The sequence below is a fragment of the Molossus molossus genome, unplaced genomic scaffold (assembly GCF_014108415.1).
Source record: "Molossus molossus isolate mMolMol1 unplaced genomic scaffold, mMolMol1.p scaffold_m16_p_5, whole genome shotgun sequence".
In the NCBI taxonomy this organism is placed as follows: domain Eukaryota; kingdom Metazoa; phylum Chordata; class Mammalia; order Chiroptera; family Molossidae; genus Molossus; species Molossus molossus.
The window spans coordinates 71,793,155-71,805,323 of record NW_023425388.1 but is presented as its reverse complement, the minus strand read 5'-3'; positions in this window follow the sequence as shown (position 1 = coordinate 71,805,323).

The window sequence follows — 12,169 nt, the reverse complement described above, 5'->3', positions numbered from 1 at the left end:
CTAGTTGGATCCCCAGTCAGGGCACATGCCCAGGTTGTGGGCTCTATCCCTGGTGGGGGGCATGCAGGAGGCAGCCAATCAATGTTTTGCTCTCACACATCAGTGTTTCTCTCTTTCTCTCCCTCTCCCTTCCTTTCTGTAAAAATCAATTTTAACAAATCTTAAAAAAAAGAATATACATACATAGACAACAATAGAACCAAAAAGATGCCTTTGTTTTGTTTGTGGGAGTGTGAAATATATTTGTTTTACGTTGTGCTATATTTTGCTGTTTGTTCATTTTAGTGGGTGTTATTAAACACTTAAAAATTGTTATGTGGTTACTAAATTTGTATATGTTGGATGCTCAGCTATATGGTTTTCTTTTAGTAGTGGTATAGGCATGTCCATGAATTCTGTTTCGGAATTCATGGACATTCCCATAACCTCTCCTACATGAATGGCAAGGGTAATTGTGAAAGACAGAATCTCTGTTCTCAAGGATCTGATTGTTTTGAAATATATTGGATTTGACTTCCTCATATGTTTATATTCCTGTTCAATGCCAAGTCCATTGTGGGAGTATTAATAATTAATAATATCCCAGAATTTGTATAAAATGTGAGTTTTATTTATGTTCAAAACACTGAAAGTTCTGTCCAATATCATCCATTTTTCTGGATCTTTTTCTTATTAACATATTTGGAAAAAAAGTTTCTTTAATGTAAATCTATTAAAGACAATAGCCAATAAATATTTTTAATTAAAAAAATAGACTGGCTTGTTTCTTGTAAATAGCAGTGAATCTATACAAAATATTAAATTTCCATGGTACCAGAAATGTTCTCTAATAGAAAAAGATTTTCCACATTTATTCTATATGTAGTCATTGTTTTAAGTGCACTCACACAAAATGCAGAACCCAGGGAGAGTCAGGGATGCACCTGTCTCTTTAAATTATGTAATTAGGGACATTAAGGCTATGCTTAGCACATCATAAAAATAATAATAACCACAATCTTTGGAGCATTTTTAATGTGCCAGGCACCTCAGTTAATGCTTTCCATATATATCTCATTGATCCTTAGAGCAAGGCTGTGAGGTGTTGATTTTATTCCTGTTACTGAGTTTCAGGAAGGTTGAGTAACCTGCCTGAGGGCCTACCAGGAATTTGTGGACTGTTGAGTAGTTTGCCTAAGGGTCTCTCTACCACTAGTTAGCTCCCAGGTTAGACTTTGGCTCCATCTGACTAAAACTCAACAGTTAACCATTGCACTGAATAAATAGCTTCTTGTGACTTGTTCCTGGGTTGAAGGGACTAAGAGAAGCAAGGACTGAATAGAGGGGCCTTCTGACCTTGGAGTATAGGGTACTTCTGGAGCTTTGCTGTATGTAGTTTGGTCCTTGCTCCCACTCTAACAGGGAGCAGCTGGCACTGCTATGTGTAGCCCACAGCACCCCGCTATCACCTGTAGGTCTCAGTGCTTAATGCGAATTGCCATTCCATATCCCCAAGTCCTCACCCTGTTTGGGGAATACTCCCACCTCAAATGGTGTTCAAAGGGTTTGGGTTTGTGGGAGTTGCATGTGGGCTCTTGGACAAGAAATGGGAATCTGAGGTTTCCTACGTGCTTGGGGGAGGGATACTGTATTATTCTTTGGGAATAAAGGGAAAGATTCTTCTAAAACATTTTAAAATCAAATACTACTGTAATTAAAGAATTTTAATAAATACTTCAAACAAAGGCTATCCAAAGGTCAAGAATAGAGGGTGTGAGCAACTCATCCAGGATGTTTTTCCTGTTGCAGCTTGGAGCTCACTGAGAAACTACAGAGTTAAATGATTATTTTATGCCTTCCTGATTAGAAACAGGCTGCTCTCTGCAGTTTGATTAGTCTTGCTCGTAGCTACGGGATTACAGCTGATTAAAACTGACAGTGCTGTGTAGGGCAGGGAGCCAGGAAGGTCAAACTTACATGCTGAGCCAGCCACCAGCAAGGCTCTACTGTTACCTGAAGGTTTGGTGTAATTGGCATTCATTTCAAAATTCTTTTTCTTTCTTTCTTTTTTAAGTTTACAGGTCTCTTTCTCATTTTACACCTTTTTTCTTCCTTGTCCCCATAAGAGTCCCTGACTTATGACCACATAACTCAAATAACAGTGAGCAGAGAAGAGCAAGCCCAGTGTAAGCTGTGTGGAGTCGGCTCACCGTACGACCTCACTGCCCACAACAATCCTGATCTATGTCTGTGGTCCAGGCAAAGTTACTAACAGCACTTTACTGTCAGTACCCTAGTTTGGACAAGTTATATGGCCACCCTAGTAAGTGGTAGAGACGGCCAAACCGAAGAGAGCACAGGTGTCTGTCCAAATCGGACAGCTGCTACCCACTGGCTCACTTTCGCTGCAGGTCCAGTGCTGTCAGATCTTCCAGTCTCGCAGAGAAGCCAAATCTGGGTCTTCAGGTGAAATCTCACCAGTTTTAAGCGCTGGATCAATTTTTAAAAAATATTCTGCTAGCCAAACAAAACCTAAGTGTGCCTAGTTTCCAGCCTTTGGGTTAGAGTCTGGAGGGAAGGCGTTTTCAGCATTTTCAAATTCTCAGTGACTCATAAAATACACAAAAAAGGCACCTCGAGTTTCTAGCTCCTGCAGCTGATTAGAGTCCCACATGAAGACTCATATTCTCTCAACTTCATGGCAGAATCCCCACACAACTCCCAGAACCATCCTAAAATGCCCGAAGGGAAGGGAGGCATCATCTGTTTCATGGACGAGCACTGTCAGGCCTGGAGAAGAAAGGCTAGCAGTTGCTGTGTCCTTCCTCTTGAGTCTAAACAGACACGTATTTCTTTCCAGTTACCACTTCTGCTGTCCTACATCTTCCCCCATTTCTGCTAGTTGCTGCCCTTCCAGGGTCAGCACTGATTTCCCAACACTCGCTTTCCAGTGATCCTTTCTGACTCACAAAACCAGACATAAGTGCTCCCGGTGCACCTTCCAGCATTAATGACAATAGTCCTCGCTGACACAGTGAGAGCTCAATTATGTTTGTCAAGTGAATGAGAATTCTCCGAGCAGTCGAGACATTAGCTGCAGATTTTAGCCTGCTGAGCGCCGGTTAGAAGTGAGTCGCACAGCAGTATGTGGTGGGACCTAGGCTGAATGTCTTGTCAGTGGTGGTTTCATTTCCTTTATGCTAGGCTAGCCCCCAGTGACCTGACATTTTATTTCTTCTTTGACTGGGTTCTGCTTTCTACCATTAGCATCTTCTGGTGCTGGCCTCAAAGCAATTTCCCCTGCTCTGACTAGAGGAACTCAGAGTGAATTTTCCTTTTGTTCTCATTCCTCACAATCCACTTTGAGACCGGGCTGAAGTTGCCAAGGAGTTCAAACGGCCCGTCCTTCCGCCGGTATGATTCAGAGGGATTAGCACGGCCGCTCCGCGCTCTTTCCCTGATGTTCGCCTCTTTCCCCGAACTGCTGTCCCCTGCTGTCTGCTCCTTTGTCTGAGAAACACATTTTCTCTTATTATCACCTTGTTCCCTGCCTGTTTCAGATGCCTTCAGCTCGCCTCTTAACAAAATCAAGATGTTGCTATTAATGTTCATCAATTTCTTTAGCAGCTTAGAGTCACCTTCTTTTATTGAATCTTTCCCCCCTTCCCTCTCAAACCACATAATCATCTCTGCTTCAAGGAAAAGTTTCCCAACCATTTTATAACGACTTCTTTATAGTTGCTATCAATAAGGCACACGTGGGAGGAGATAAAAAGGGAGAGAAATTAAAAGGTGAACAAGTGAGGGGTACTCCAATAATTGAAACAGCAAGCATCTTCAGGACTCTTCTTTTATGAAGAAATTAGGTAAGATTAGCCCTCAAGACTGGATGTTATGAGCCCAGTAGTCTAGTGAAGTTTTCCTCCAATTTTTATGGATGGAAAGGGAAGGTGGTCTCCCTTCAGATGTTAAGCTCTCCCCTCTGAGAGAGACTGTCTTCCAAATTGTTAAAATAGTGCTTAGAACCATCCCAGTATCATTTATGTCGGTCATAAATCCTTCTATATAATACAATTACATAATAGATATGAGTTTTTCAAACCACACCTCCAGAAAGCTAAAATATTTATCCATATTTTCCAGCATTTTCCATTTCCTATTCTTTTTGTTTAACAATCTTATATAACATTTCCATCACAATTTCATTTATTATTCCCCATAATGCCAGCTGAAGAAAACACAGACTATGCAAATATTCTCAGTTCCCCACATAGTAATTCCACATCAAAAGAGAAAAGAAGAGAATAACAGAGTATGTTCCATTTTTTCTGTATCTGATTTTCGTTAAACTGTCGAATTGCATGCTGTTTGAGTATTTAAGTCGCTTCCAGTAATGTTGAAAAGGTCTGTTCGACTTTACTTTTCCATTTGAATATTCAGCTACTACCACAGATTCAACATGTCAAAAAACAAATTTATTGTCTATCTTTCATCAAGCTAGTTCTCCAACTTTCTTGCCTCCGTCCATGACAACAGTCGTCCTGTCAATCCAGCTGGAAAACTTATTCCTTGGGTACATGAAATAATTTATAGAGGCGATGGGGATAAGACATTTCAAGGGAGAGATCAATAAGATTCGACTGATTGGCTCAGAGGAAGCAGTTAGGTGCGATTCAAGCAAGATGACCACCCAACCTACCCTATTCCCTTCTTGTCCTTTCCCGCTTCTCTCTTCCTTCTTTAGTTTTACTGCTACGAGGCTAAGCTGTCATAAATACTGTCTTCATTGGGATACTCCCTGACAGAAAACCTTTAGTGGCTCCCCAGTGCCATCCAGAGCAAGGCTCAACTGGTGATACATTTTTAGACCTGTTCTAATCTGACCCTACCCAATAGCTATGAGCTTTCCCACTTTTCCCCAATAGTCATATCTTTTTTTTTTTTGGCAGTTTTTTAGATAGCTAAATTTATTAAGTGTTTCTAATGTTCTAGAGTATGCTAAGCACCTTACATGCATCATCTCTTTATTTTTAAATTTATTTATTTATTTTTGTCACAAATGTTTCTCCTTTTTCCCCCACTGATTCCCCCCTCCCTCTCCCTCCCCACCCTGTCCCCAACTTTGTTGTCCATGTCCACTGTTCATGCATACATGCATATAAGTTCTGTGGTTTATCTCTCCCCCACCCCCTCTTCAGGGGATTGTCAGTCTGTACCCCACTTCCACTTCTCTGGGACTACCCCGTTCCTCAGACTGTTATGTTCATTATATTCCACAAATAAGTGAGATTATGTGATATTTGTCTTTCTCTGCTTGGCTTGTTTCGCTTAGGATAATACTTTCCAGGTCCCTCCATGTCGTCTCAAAGGATAAGAGATCTTTCTCTCTTACAGCTGCATAGTACTCCATTGTGTATATGTACCACGGCTTTTATATCCATTCGTCTACTGATGGAAATTTGGACTGTTTCCAGATCTTAGCTATTGTAAATAGTGCTGCTACAAACATGGGGGTGCATATATTCTTTCTGATTGGTGTTTCAGGCTTCTTAGGATATATTCCTAGAAGTGGGATCACTGGGTCAAATGGTGGTTCAATTTTTAATTTTTTGTCGAAACACCACATATTGTTTTCCATAGTGGCTGCACCAGTGTACTAGAGTCCCCTTTTCTCCACACCCTCACCAACACTTGTTTGATGATTTGCTGATGGCATCCATTCTGACAGGTGTGAGGTGATACCTCATTGTTGTTTTAATTTGCATCTCTCTGATGATTAGTGATGTTGAGCATTTCTTCATATGTCTCTTAGCCATTCGTATGTCCTGTTTAGAGAGGTGTCTATTTAGTTCCTCTGCCCATTTTTTAATTGGGTTCTTTGTCTTCCTTTTGTTGAGTTGTATGAGCACTCTATATATATTGAAAATTAACCCCTTATCTGATATATCTTTGGCAATTATGCTCTCCCATACAGTGGGTTGCCTTTCCATTTTGATGATTGTATCTTTTGCTGTACAGAAGCTTTTGAGTTTGATGTAGTCCCATGTGTTCATTTTCTCCTTTGTTTCTGTTTCCTTAGGTGATGTATTAGTGAAAACTCTGCTGCGTATAATGTCTGAGATTTTGTTGCCTACATTTTCTTCTAGGATTTTTATGGATTCATGAGTCACATTTAAGTCTTTCATCTATTTTGAGTTTATTCTTGTGTATAGAGTAAGTTGATGGTCTATTTTCATTTTTTTGCATGTAGCTGTCCAATTTTCCCAACACCATTTATTAAAGAGGCTGTCTTTATTCCACTGTATGCTCTTGCCATCTTTGTCAAATATTAATTGAGCATATTGCCTTGGGTCCATTTCTGGGTTCTCTATTCTGTTCCACTGGTCTATATGCCTGTTCTTGTGCCAGTACCAGGTTGTTTTGATTACAGTGGCTTTGTAGTATAACCTGATATCTGGTATTGTGATCCCTCCAACTTTGTTCTTCTTTTTCAAGATTGCTGTGGCTATTCGAGGTCTTTTTTGGTTCCATATGAACTTTTGAAGTATTTGTTCTAGTTCTGTGAAGTATGTTGTTGGTAATTTGATGGGGATTGCATTGAATCTATAGATTGCTTTGGTTAGTATGGACATTTTAAAGATGTGAATTCTTCCAATCCATGAACAAGGTAAGTGCTATTTCTTTTTTCAATGACCTGTAGTTTTCTGCGAATAGGTCCTTTATTTTGTTGGTTAAGTTTATTCCTAGGTATCTTAATTTTTTTGCCGCGATGGTAAATGGGATTATTTTTTTAGTTTCTCTTTCTGTGAGTTCATCATTGGTGTATAGGAATGCCATCAATTTCTTGACGTTAATTTTGTATCCTGCTACTTTGCCAAATTCATTTATTAAGTCTAGTAAATTTTTGATGGAGTGTTTGGGGTTTTCTACATATAGTATCATGTCATCTGCGAATAATGACAGTTTCACTTCCTCCTTTCTCATTTGCATCCCTTTTAGTTTTTCCTCCTGTCTGATTGCTGTGGCTAAGACTTCCAGTAGTATGTTAAATAGGAGTGGCGAAAGTGGGTATCCTTGCCTTGTTCCTGTTCTTAAGGGAAATGCTTTTAATTTTTGCCCATTAAGTATGATGTTGGCTGTAGGTCTTTTATATATAGCCTTTATTATGTCCCAGTAGTCATATCTTACTCTTACCATTCATCAAGGTCCAGTCCAAGAACCAAATCTTCCACAAAAAGCTTGGCTTTTCTGGGAACCTAGACTCTCAGGATTAGAAAAAGGGTTTTTATTCTGGCTTTCCTTGTTCATAAAGGCTCCAACAACCCATGCTCAGAGCATTTGGTTTGCTTCCATTCTGTAAGCCTGCTCTCCCAACCAAACTATCAGCTCTGTGAGGGAAGGCTAATTCCTCAACAGGTTCTTTGTCTGCACGCACACTCCTGCCCCAGCTTGCAACACATGTGTCTGCTGAAATAATTAAAGGTGGAATGTGTGACTGTTTTCTATGTATGCCTGTAGTATGACCTCTGCTCCTCTACCTTTAACACATAGCTTGTTTCATTCTTCTTTTCATTATAAGTTGTCCAGTACTTCCTGTGCTTTAGCAATGTTACCTTCTTTGCTGCTCATGGCAATCTTCTGAAGTTGACAGTCTACCATTACAGAAGAAGGAACAGAGGCTCAGAGAGGGTCTGCTCAAGGATACAAAACAGGAGGTCCAGGATTTAAAGTGGGTACTGTGACTCGGAAGCCCAGGATTTTCCCATTTAACTCCCTGACCTCCCTAAATTGTGTTTTTCTTATACAGAGCATGTGTTCTTCAGGAACAAAGGCCAGAGTCAGGTGGAGGCTTATGCCAAACAAAACTTTCTTGTGTGAACACCACTCCTGGTTACCCTCTGGGCCACCCCTATAATTACTTTCTGATATGCTAGGACTGGTGAGTCAGGATGACTTAATGACCTCTTCCTCTTCCCTATTTGGTCCCAGAAATCTGTAGCTGCATTTTAATGATGAAAGGGCTGAGGAGTGACCCAGAGATGGCAATTTTGTTTTAGTCAGAGACTCATATGTTTACGTATACATGGAAAACAGAAGGCTTCATCCAATCCACTGAGGGCCTAAATAGAACAAGAAGGTAGAGGAATGATGAACAAGCTCTCCAGTTTGAGCTGCAGCATCTATGTCCCCCACCCCCACCCCGACATCTGTGCTTCTGGTTCTTGAGCGTTGGACTCAAACTGAAACTTGCACCATTGGCTCCCTTAGTTTTCTCAGGACTTTGGGTTTGAACTGGAATAACATGACCAGCTTCTGGGCCTCGTGCTTGCAGATGGCAGATCAGATTGTAGGACTTCTTGGCCTCCATAATTATGTGAACCAATTTCCATAATAAGTCTCTCCCCCCTCTCCCTCGAGTTCTGTTTCTTTGGAGAACTCTAATAGCGGGTATTTTACCAGTCTGGCAATGGCTATGGCCTTCTCAGCTGCTGGGATAATAGTGATTCTTGAACACAGAGGTCATTCTGTTTGTGGATGCTTTTTTAGGAGGCTTCATTGACCTCATGATGACCATGGGCATCATGGGAATTGGCAAAGATGTCTCAAGCCTACTTCAGAAGGATCATACAGATCAAGCCCTTTCCAAAGCATTATGCCGTTTATAATCCCCTCTCTGACCCATGCCCTTCCATGATTATAATGGGACCCACTCTTTTTTATGGGTTGCTGGTTTGGAGAGGAGAGGGGAAGAAGTGAGCAATGGTGTTTGTCTTCCAGAGCCCCATTAGGTGACCCTCTCTTTTTCTCTTGGGTCCATGATCATCTATGGAACTCCATCCAGCCAAGCAGTACCACGGATATCAGTCAATCTTATACATCATCATCCTAATTCTTACCAATACCTGGTATTCGTTCATTCATCCAGTCAAGAAAAATTTACTCAATTCCAACTAAGTGTCAGGCACTCTCAACACTTGGGATTCAATGGCAAACACCCTATAGAGAGGACCTGCCTTCTTGGAATTTACAGATCAGGAGCAAACTCCAAAATGACATACATTCTACAGAGTTAGAAAGCTTCGGTTTCCTTATATAATCTATCAAATCATATCCCAACCTCAAAAGTACAATTAAACTGTCCTAAGAGATGAGGGAATGTGAAAAACCACTAGATAACACTATCAATAGATGAAGAAAATATAAATGTTAGAGTGTATTTATTTATTTATTTATTTATTACTGTTTATAATTAAAGGACTAAGCCACAATAGTGAGCTGAGTTTGTCTCTTAGCTGGCTGCTTGGATGAGCTTACACTCGTCCAGTCGAGTGGTCCTCACTAGAAGGTTCCCAACAAATCTGTACCTGCAGTTTTCCTCCCTCTCTGTGCCTCCCTTAGCAAATCCTGAGCAATTCCTGACCTTATCTGTCCTCTCCTCCCTCTGTTTCAGTCTTCTAGATGACTTTGTCTTTGTAATATCTTCAAAAGTGAAGTAAGTCATCTAAGAGGACAGCGACATTTTTTACCTCATAGAGCACTCCTACTTTCTCAGCCTTTCCTTTCGCCCCATGTGTGTGGGACAGGACAATTCCTGATTTAAAAAACTCAGTGCTCCATGACTTCATACTCAAAAGTTCCACCCTTGATATTTTCAGTCAACTTAGCTATGATTAAGCACAAGTAGCAGATACTATTTTATAGGTAGATCGTGCTTTCCAATTTATATTTTCTTATACATAGTTTTTTTCAACAACTTTGTAAAGTAGACAGGACAGAGATCGTTGCCCTCATTTTATTCCTGAGAAAGCGAAGGCATAAAGACGTGCTCCTTAGAATCTGTCACCTCAAGAAGGCGGACTTTAAGGAAGGGGACAGTTAGGAAATGAAAAGCCCAGCTGTGAGGGCTACAGAAGTGCTTTCTTCACTGGGCTCCACATGCCCTTCTCTGGATGCATGTGGTAGATGAGTTTGCCTGGTCCAACAAAGGCTTGTTCCAAAACAAGAATACAGGTACTGTTTCAGTTCAACAAAAGCAGAGTCTCAAGGAGAGAAACCGAGGAGCTCACGTGGATCCTGGCAAGGGGAAAACAACCAGAGGGGAAAAGGACAGGACGAAAGTGAGAGGGGGAAGGAGAATAAGCAGCAGAGAAGGGAAAATGTGTGAAATAATTCACCCCTAATTTGTCTTTATGAAAATTTGAGATATGAAAATTCCTACTTGAAAATGAGATAAATAAAGAAGTAATTATTTGCATTACAAATAAACCCTGCACTTCAAAAGAGTATTTACCACAGGTGTGATTCTGTGAAGTGAGACTTTAGAAAGGAACGTGACTTGAGGGAGGTGGGAGATTTAAATAATGAAATCCTGAGTATAATGCAATAGGAAATAATCCCACCACAAAGGGAAGACATCTGAAGAGGGAGCTCTCAGCAGAGCTCTGATTTTTAAAGGACACGAACAAAGACAGAGCAAGATAAACTTGAACACAAAAGACTGTCATGAACCTTCACGAACAGAATAAAGGAGACTAAGGTCAGGAACAAACCTAACGTTCCAAAAGTGCTAAAGAACCCGGAAGGCTTTGCTAGGGGTCAGGAAAAGCACACGCGTGGAGCGACTTGCTCTTTGAGTAGGTGGTATAATGTTAACAAGCTAAGTAGTTCTTCTTCCTATTGTTTATTTTGCTTCTGTCTTCTCCAACATGCAAAAAGATGGAGAAAATTGTATTTCTCTTTGATAGTGTTGAAGGAGTAAATTAATATTTACCCACTTGGCCAAGGCATGGAAATTCCCAGGGTCTGGGCATCAAAGACAGGAGAAGATTTGGAAGCCCTCAGGCCACAACTGAGAAGAAAGATGGTGAGGAGATGTAGGAGAGAGACAAGCCAGGAAGATGTGATCTGCTCCTCCTCCCTCTCCCACTCTGCTCTGATCTTGGATAAATTCCACGGAAAGGTATGCAACACTTCATGTGGATAGACTTCCTATGGAAATAAAAGATGACTCGGCTTGGCTTTCTAGGGGCTGTGAGGAAAATGAAAACCAACTGTTAGATGCAGGTGCCAAAGGAAAGGGACACCAGGATATACCACCTCAAATTTTGAAAGGAATGTAAAGTGAGAATTGAAGTCCCACATAAGTGAGAAAGTAAGAAAACTTGGAACCTCTCTAAGTAGATCGAGGTTTTTAGAGCTAGAGGAATTAAATGTCAGGAAATTGAAATAATGTGCAATGCAGACGGGTTTTCAGAGCCTCTATGAGTAATCCACTGGGGATTATAGCCAACGGGAGAAGTGCCTGAAGTCTGAAGGCTTTTCATAAAGGGAAACAGATTAGGTTCTAGCAACTATTGATCAGTAACCTCTGACATCCACTCAGCTGCACACGGTCAGTCCAGAGCTAAACCAATCCTGGTATCCCATTCCCCTTGCCAGGATGGATTTTGCAGTGCTGCAGTGTCTTAATCCTGGTTAATAAAACGCAAGGGGAAGTCTGCTGGAAGTAACAGGCAGAGAAATGACAGGAGGAGAAGACTGGTTCTGCTGTTGCAGCTACTGGACATTTTTGTATCAGATAGGACTTTGGAAGTGATCCATATTACCTTGTACTCATGGAGGTGGTGGTAGGGAGCCAGCTTGAGAGCAAGGCCAATATTCTGAGTTTAGCAGAGAGAGTTTGGAAAGAGTCTGAGCCCATGATGGCATTGCTAAGTCACTGATTTGCCAGCTTGAAGCTCATATAATTAAAGACAACTTTTTAAGTGATAATAATAAGCTTTCTCAAAATGTGAGGCAATTTGAGTCAGGGTTTTGACATTTTGGGCAAATAAATCCTAACTGATATACTGGTATATATAGAATTCAAAATAAAAAAAAACAGTTCACACATATTTTCATAGTGTCCTTGATATGAAAGTCACTTGTTGGCCAAATGATAGTAACTGTAAGAATATTTGTGGATGGCTGTGATAACCTGTGCAAGCCCTACACATTTTGTCTGACTGTGAGGACATAAGCCTTAATGTTTTATCAAAAATATAACAACATTCCATTTGTAGATAATTTAAATCTCAGAGCAAGTCAAAGTGACTTCACAGGCTGGATAAAGCCAACCAGTCAAATAGATGGCAAGTATGGGATCCAGCACAGGCTCCAAAAATCTACCCCAGAACTTCAAGATGAGTGA